Source organism: Apis laboriosa, unplaced genomic scaffold (assembly GCF_014066325.1).
Source record: "Apis laboriosa isolate Shangri-la unplaced genomic scaffold, ASM1406632v1 scaffold104_cov149, whole genome shotgun sequence".
In the NCBI taxonomy this organism is placed as follows: Eukaryota; Metazoa; Arthropoda; class Insecta; order Hymenoptera; family Apidae; genus Apis; species Apis laboriosa.
The window spans coordinates 3,131,408-3,139,135 of NW_025220694.1; positions in this window are offsets into that span (position 1 = coordinate 3,131,408).

The window sequence follows — 7,728 nt, forward strand, 5'->3', positions numbered from 1 at the left end:
AATATAAATATAAATATATTAATATTATTATTATATATATATTATATATTATATTATATATATAATATATATAATATTATTAAAATTATTAATATTATTAATATTATATATTATTCAAATTAATATAATATAAATATAAATAACAATTTATTTATAATAATAAATATAAATATATTTTCCTTCATACTTTTGAAATTAATATTTAAAGGAATGATAAATGCAACGTTATAAATTAAAAAATTTATTCTAGAAATTGATTCATTTTTAGTTTACGAAAGTATTTGAATGCTCATTAAATTAATACTTTAAACAATAAAAATTTATTTTTTCTATATTTAATTTTATTATTTAATAAAATATTATATTTTATTGTTCAAAATAATATTAATAAAATACAACTATTAAAATTATATAATAATATATGTATGTATATATGTATGTATATAATATACATGTATACATATGTATATAAGTGTATATAAATTTTGAAGTAAATTTGATAATAGAAAAAAAGTGAAATAAACATATATATAAAAAGACATTGTAAATTTCTTAAAGATAAAAAATCGATGTAAAATGACGATCTTTTTATTTTCTAATGACATTCGTACATATGCATTTGCATCTAGTTTTAAATTATTGTCGTATTAAAGTAATAATAATTATAGTAATAATATGCAATTGAATGTATTTGATATCAAAAGTAAAATTTCTGATAATTTCTCAAAACATTTTGCGAAATATTGTAACTAATTTTTATTTACTATATTTAAATAAATATTTATTCAAGAACAATTAATTATTTTTCATTTAAAATATTAATTATTGGGTAATTTTTTCATTTATTTATTAAATTTATGAAAGGAATACAACGAATGAAAGAAATGTCATGATTTGATATCATCATTAGATCTTCAAGGACATCATTATTATTGATTCTGAATATGCACCTTCTGTATATTAAAAAATTTGTTTTAAATATTTTTCCTCCCTTCTTTTAAATATTTTTTCAATTCAAATACCACATAAAAAATTGTGTTAATGTAAATAAAAAACAAGAAATAGTATATGAAATAATTTAGAAAGAAAGTTTAATACAAATCAATTAAAAATTTTTTTAATATAATTAAATTATATTTGTTAATATTAATTAAACTGGTTAGGTAGATTAACTTAAAAATTACTTTATTTGTTTATGAATCAAATATTGTTAATAAAAAAATATTTATCATAAATGAAGAATCTTTATCTTTCTAAGTATTTAAAAATTTCAATAAAAATATGCTATATTTAAATAAATATTTCTGATCACTATCCAGTTTAGAAAATTAATATATCAATATATTAGCTATAAATTTAAAAAAAAGTAAAAGATAAAAAAATTAGCCTGATTTATTAAAAAAAAAACTATTAAAAAAAGAAGAATATTATATTAATAGTATAGAATTTATATTGACGACGAAATAAATTGATAATATTAAAGAAATAATAATTGAATATAATTGAATATGATATGAATTGATATTAATATTTTCTTTTATTACATTATTTTTTCATAAATCATATTTCTTTCAATAGAATTAATTTATAAAAACCATAAAATATACTTTTTAAAAAAAAGACTTTTAAACGTAGAAAATTAATAATACTATTTATAGTTGGATACATCTAACTTACATCTAATAAATAGTTTTTAATATGATCAATTTCTAATCTTTCTAATATTATCAATTAAAAATAGAATAGTTTTTAAAATTTTTTTTATATTTTTTTCGAAACAAAAATATTCTTTTTATGTTATCTTTCTTCTATTTGTTGAAATTAAAAATTTGTTATAGAGATAAAAAAATATTTAAAAATATATGAATATATTATTTTTTATTATTTCTATATTTTATTTTATATTTAATTAATCTACTTTTGGTATTTTTGTTCAAATGATATCTAAAATGATTTTCTATAAACTAATTTTTTTATGATTTTGATATTTAAAAATCCATATTTCATATTTTTTATTTTTATGGAATATTTAAATGAAATATATTGTTCATAGTATCCATTCTTTTACAATCTTAATTACGAATATAATGTTCAACAAATTTTTTATTAATTTATTAAAGGTAAAAATTTTGTGATAAATCTGATTTTTCGATTTTTTATTTAAGATTTTCTTTTAAAAAATATATATATATAATATATATTTAAAATATATATTTATTAAATGTTAATGTTTGACTTTCCTCTATATTATTAAAGAAAGAATTACATAAGTATTTATTTGATAATTAAAATTTTAAATATTTAAATAAAATAAAGTTTGGATAAAATAAAATTAATATTGAAAAATATTGAAAATCATAAAATATATTATTTTTTGAAAGGAATATATGTTATAATTAACGAATCCATTTTATACTAAGATATCATTTAAGATTAATGTACTAGTATATATATATATTTGAGTAATTAGTTATTTGATATAAAAATATTTACGTTTTATAGAAAAATTATGAATGTTCTTGCGTCATTTAAATAAAATATTTTATTTTTTTACTTCTTTGTCCAATTATGTGTGCTATTTTTTTATTTATTATATTTTTAATTTCTTAGTAACAGTCATATATAGAGAAGGATATATAAAATTGTGCCAAAAAATTGTGAATAAAGAAAAAAATGGTATCGATACAACTAATTAAAAAAATAATAAAAATTCTAATTCTAAAATTAGGATATTTAAATAAAAAAAAAATCAAAAAGATAAATAGAAATACAAAAAAGTTAAAAATACAAAAAATTAAATTATAAAAAATTAGAAAAAGAAATTTTATTGCAGAGAGATCAATTATTTTCAATACGATGTATATAGAACTAAATTAATTAAGAAATAAGAAACAAATTATATAAATTAAAATGATCACTGAAATTATTATTAAGTTTAAACATCATTGAAAATGTTTTTAAGAATATTTATCAAGGTAAATTTATATGAATAATTATCAATTTTCTCATCAAAAAAATTTTATAAAGATCAAATGGAAAAAATATATTTCATAATTTTATCTAAACATTCATAAATTATTAAAACATATATAATATATTAAATCATATTTTTCAAGTTATAAATAAAAATGATGAGCATATATATATATATATATATATATATATATATATATAATATTATATTATATTATTTATAATATTAATTCTAAATTAATATAATTTAATTATATAATTTAATATTTTCTATGTTAAAATATTTACTCCGTTTTACTAGGATAATGAATTGAAATATGTAATAATAATGATCGAGATTTATGTTTCAAAAATTATGATATTTTTTGCTTATAATATATATATAAATTATTGTATTTAATATTATAATAAATTACTATAAAAATAATAGAAATTTAAAAATTATTAAATAATAAATAAAATATAAAACAATATAAAACAATATTTTTATTGCAAAAAAAATATACAAGTTATCCTAGATTTGCAATAATATGTATTGAATATTATCCATATTCTAAATAAGCAAAAATTGTTATATAAATATATTCACTTTATAAAAAGATTATAAACAAAAATAATAAATGAAATTCGAATAGTAATAGACGTAATTATTGCTGTATGGTTATGATAATAATTAAATTTAAATTAAATTATTTAAAATTTTTTTCTTAAAAATGAATAAGTCGAGGAGCGTCAATATTATGGTCTCTAAAATTATTCAATTTCATATTATTTGATTTTATCTATGGAGAATTTTAAAGAAAAAACTTTGAAATAAAAATAACATAAATAAAATAATAATAAATGAACTGATACAAAGAATTAATGATTCATTCAAATTGGTAAAACAAATGAATTACAATTATAATAATATACAATATGTAATAATATACACAATTTATAATAATACAATTTATAATAATATAATTTTAATTACAATTTATAATAATATAATTTCTATTTTAAACTGCTATCAATATTTTATTGTTAAAGATAATGGTTATTTTAAACTACAATACTAATTGCAACTATGTATTTAGTATTAAAACTTAATAATAATAAACAAAAATTAATATTAATTAATGATTACAGATATTAATGTTAATAAATATAGCTCGCAGGCAAAACTATATATCGTAAAACAAAAATTAAATATTGTTTAATTGTTCTCTTCGAATTTTTATTTATTTTTTAATAAAATTTAACATTAAACAATTTATGTATTTATATATTTATGCTTAATATATGCATAATATAACTTTTTTTGCTTATTTATATATATGTTAGATTTATAAAATATATTAAAAAAACTTACATTTTAAAGCTAAAATACCGTATATATATGATATTCTCATATCAGTTATAATAATAATTATATAAAGGGATATAAAAGGAATATGTTTTCATTGTTGAACAATATTTTAAAAATAATAAAGGTTTGGCAACTACAATTAGCATTTTTCGAACAAAATCATCTTCAATGATGAGACTAATTTTCATCTTGATATGGTTAATCGTTAACCATAATAATAGATAGTTAATCGACAAAATTGTCGCATTTAAGTTTCAGAAAATCCACGAGTGATTATTGAAAAACATGCATCCATAACATATCACTGTTTGATGCGGATTTTGAGCTGGAAGCATCATCGAATCATTCTTCTTCGAAAATGCGACTGATTAGACAATAATAGTTAATAACGCTATCGCGACATGATAATCGAGTTTTTTATACCTAAATTATAGAATATGGATGTGAATGATATGTGATTTCAATAAGATACTGCCACATAGCATACAACCCAATAAACAATTTAATTGCTACATAAATCATTTCCTGGTCGTAATTTTTCATTTTAATGATTAGAATTGGCCGCCCAGATCATGTTATTTAACTCTGTTGGACTTTTTTTTTGAAGTCTAAGATTTATACCGATAAACTCACGACTACCCACGTCTTGAAGAAGGAAATTGAGTGCTGTATTCACGAAATTCAACCACATTTTATCTAAAACAGTCATGGAAAATTTCAACAAAAGAATGCCAGGAAAGCCGTGGAGATCATTTACTCGATAAGCTATTTCATATATAATCCTATACTTCATGAATCAATAAAAAATTTACAATTTTTAATTATAAATCTATGCTTTCTATCAAAATTACTTCTTGCGTGAATTTTGGGATTTTATCATCCTTTAATTTTTTATATGCTACATTAAGTCATTGTATCTCCAATTTCAAAAATTATTATATTTAGTAAAGAGTCATTTTTATGTGTCTTATTGTATCAATAGTCAAGGAATAAAATTTGTATCACTATCAAAGTTCAGGTAATGTCTATGACTTGACTTTATTCTTGCTTGCACTAATATTTGCTAGAACGAAATTTAAATCTTTCAATATCACTATTGACTTCAAATTCTTTTCTCAAAAATAGGAGTAATTTAGCCAGATGAAATATACTTCGCGAACTTAAAGAATCAATGTATAAATTCTTATTCAAATAGGAATATGAGACATCACTATACATAGCGACATATGATAAATTATATAGAATTTAAAGATACTTGATGAATCAATTATCTATTGATTTCAAAATTTTCTATTTGAAGTGGAATTTCCTTTTTAATATAGAAAAGGAGACGCAGTCATATGATCCACAAAATTTGTGCTTATTTTTTTGTTATTTCTGTAACCCAGATTATCTACTCTAATGTTTGAATTTGCTGATTTATTAATTCACATTCAACAATTATTTATATTGTTTCATTTCATTGATATAAATATCAAATTCATAAGAATAATATAAGAATTTTTAATAAAGAGAATCATTTAAATTAAACGAATATTAAAAACTTGATTTGTCTGCATCGTTTGTAGTAGCACCGATCCTTTATTGCTGCTAGGGGACTTCAGTAAGTCATTATGGGGTTCTCCGGCAATGGATTTAAGGGATTCGAGCTCAATATATCTCTGGTCGAGTCTGGGAGTTGGATGCAACTGCGCGTTGCATTTTGTATTCGATGCGTGTTTGAGACTCAGGCAGGTGCCGAATCTCTGGAAATGAAGTTGCTCTTGCTCCGAAAAGATGGAAGATCTACAAAAGTCTATCTGTTTGCTGGAAGAAATAAGTAAGTTGCTTAAGCGAGTTATTACACGAAGATTCTCCAGCCATCTGTCGCAGGGCTAGATTTGACAGTCAGTTTGGTTTTAAGAAAATCCAATCCATCATCGACAACATTTGATGATGCGTGCGGGCTATTTCCCAGAGAGTGGCAGTATTTCAGGATATTGTCAACTTCAATTCTCTGTCCAGGAAAATCATAAGGACTTAATGACAATTATGGACCGGATTCTAGGAAAATATTTCCAAGACAGGTGAATAAAATATCCAAGCGAACAAATTACGATGTTCCGATAAATCGGTGCTGGGACTTTTACTATAAGATCATTATTTACAATGCAGTCCATTGCCGCAAGGAATAATGATCACCTACTACGCGGATGATGCGCTCGTTCGCGTCATCAAAATGGATATCGAAAAAAAAATCCGTCTGGCAAAACTGAGAAAAGCATCCGAGGACCCCAACTATCTGGGGTTCGACGTAGCACTTTAAAAGAAAGAAGCAATTTTTTTTTTTGGAAGTTTAAAATTGCTCGTTCGAGTAAGAAGCTGTTAAAGATTGCCAAATGGTCCACGACGATATCCGCTAAAAAAATAATACTATTAGTCTATTAAATATTATTATTTAGGTCTATACCTCTCAACATTTCAGCCGCTTGATCAAGAACACTTTATAGAATATAATGGCAAATAGAAGGAAACGAGGAAAAACATTTTCTTCTCCATGTGAACATACGGAGAATAATATGATATGATAAAGTAAAGTATAGTTGTAGAGCTATAAGTATAGTTGAAGAAGAAAAATTAAAACTTCATTAAAATTAATTATTTAGGCAAGAACTTCACATAAATAAACGAGATAATGACGGAAAACATCATACAAATCGCATTCAAAGCAAAATTTCGGCGATCCTGCAAAACTGTTTGAAAGATTACTTATAAGGTGGAAAACATTACACACCGTTTTCTAAGCATTACATTGAAGAGGTATCGATTTTTGTCGCGCTAAATTTCGTACATTAATAAATACAATATTACATGCTAAAAATTGATATTGCACTAGAATGTTTTATTAGCAAAGGAAACAGCGATCATTTTTAATCAGAATTAGACTGCAAAAACGATTTTGTCGTTTAGAAGCTGCAATATTGAACAATATCCATTTTTCAGAATAATACAAAAATTGGTAAGTTTATACCTGGGTAACAAAACACGGAACGTTTTCTATGCAATACTTTTAAGAAGTATCGATCATTATGCGTAAAACTACAATCTTTACAAGACACAACTTACCACGGTTGAATTTTACAGTACACTAGAATGTTGTATTAGCAAAATAGATTGCGATCATATCGAATCAGATTTAGGCTGGAAAAACGATTTTGTCGTCTAATAGCTGCAATATTGAACAATATCCATTTTTCAGATTAATACAAAAATTGATAGGATTATGACTGGGAAACAACACGCGGAACGTTTTCTAAGCAATTCTTTGACGAAGTAGCGATCCTTATGCGTAAAATTACAATTTTTACAAAACTCAATTTAACACGGTTGAATTATACAGTAAACTAGAATGTTGTGTTAGCAAA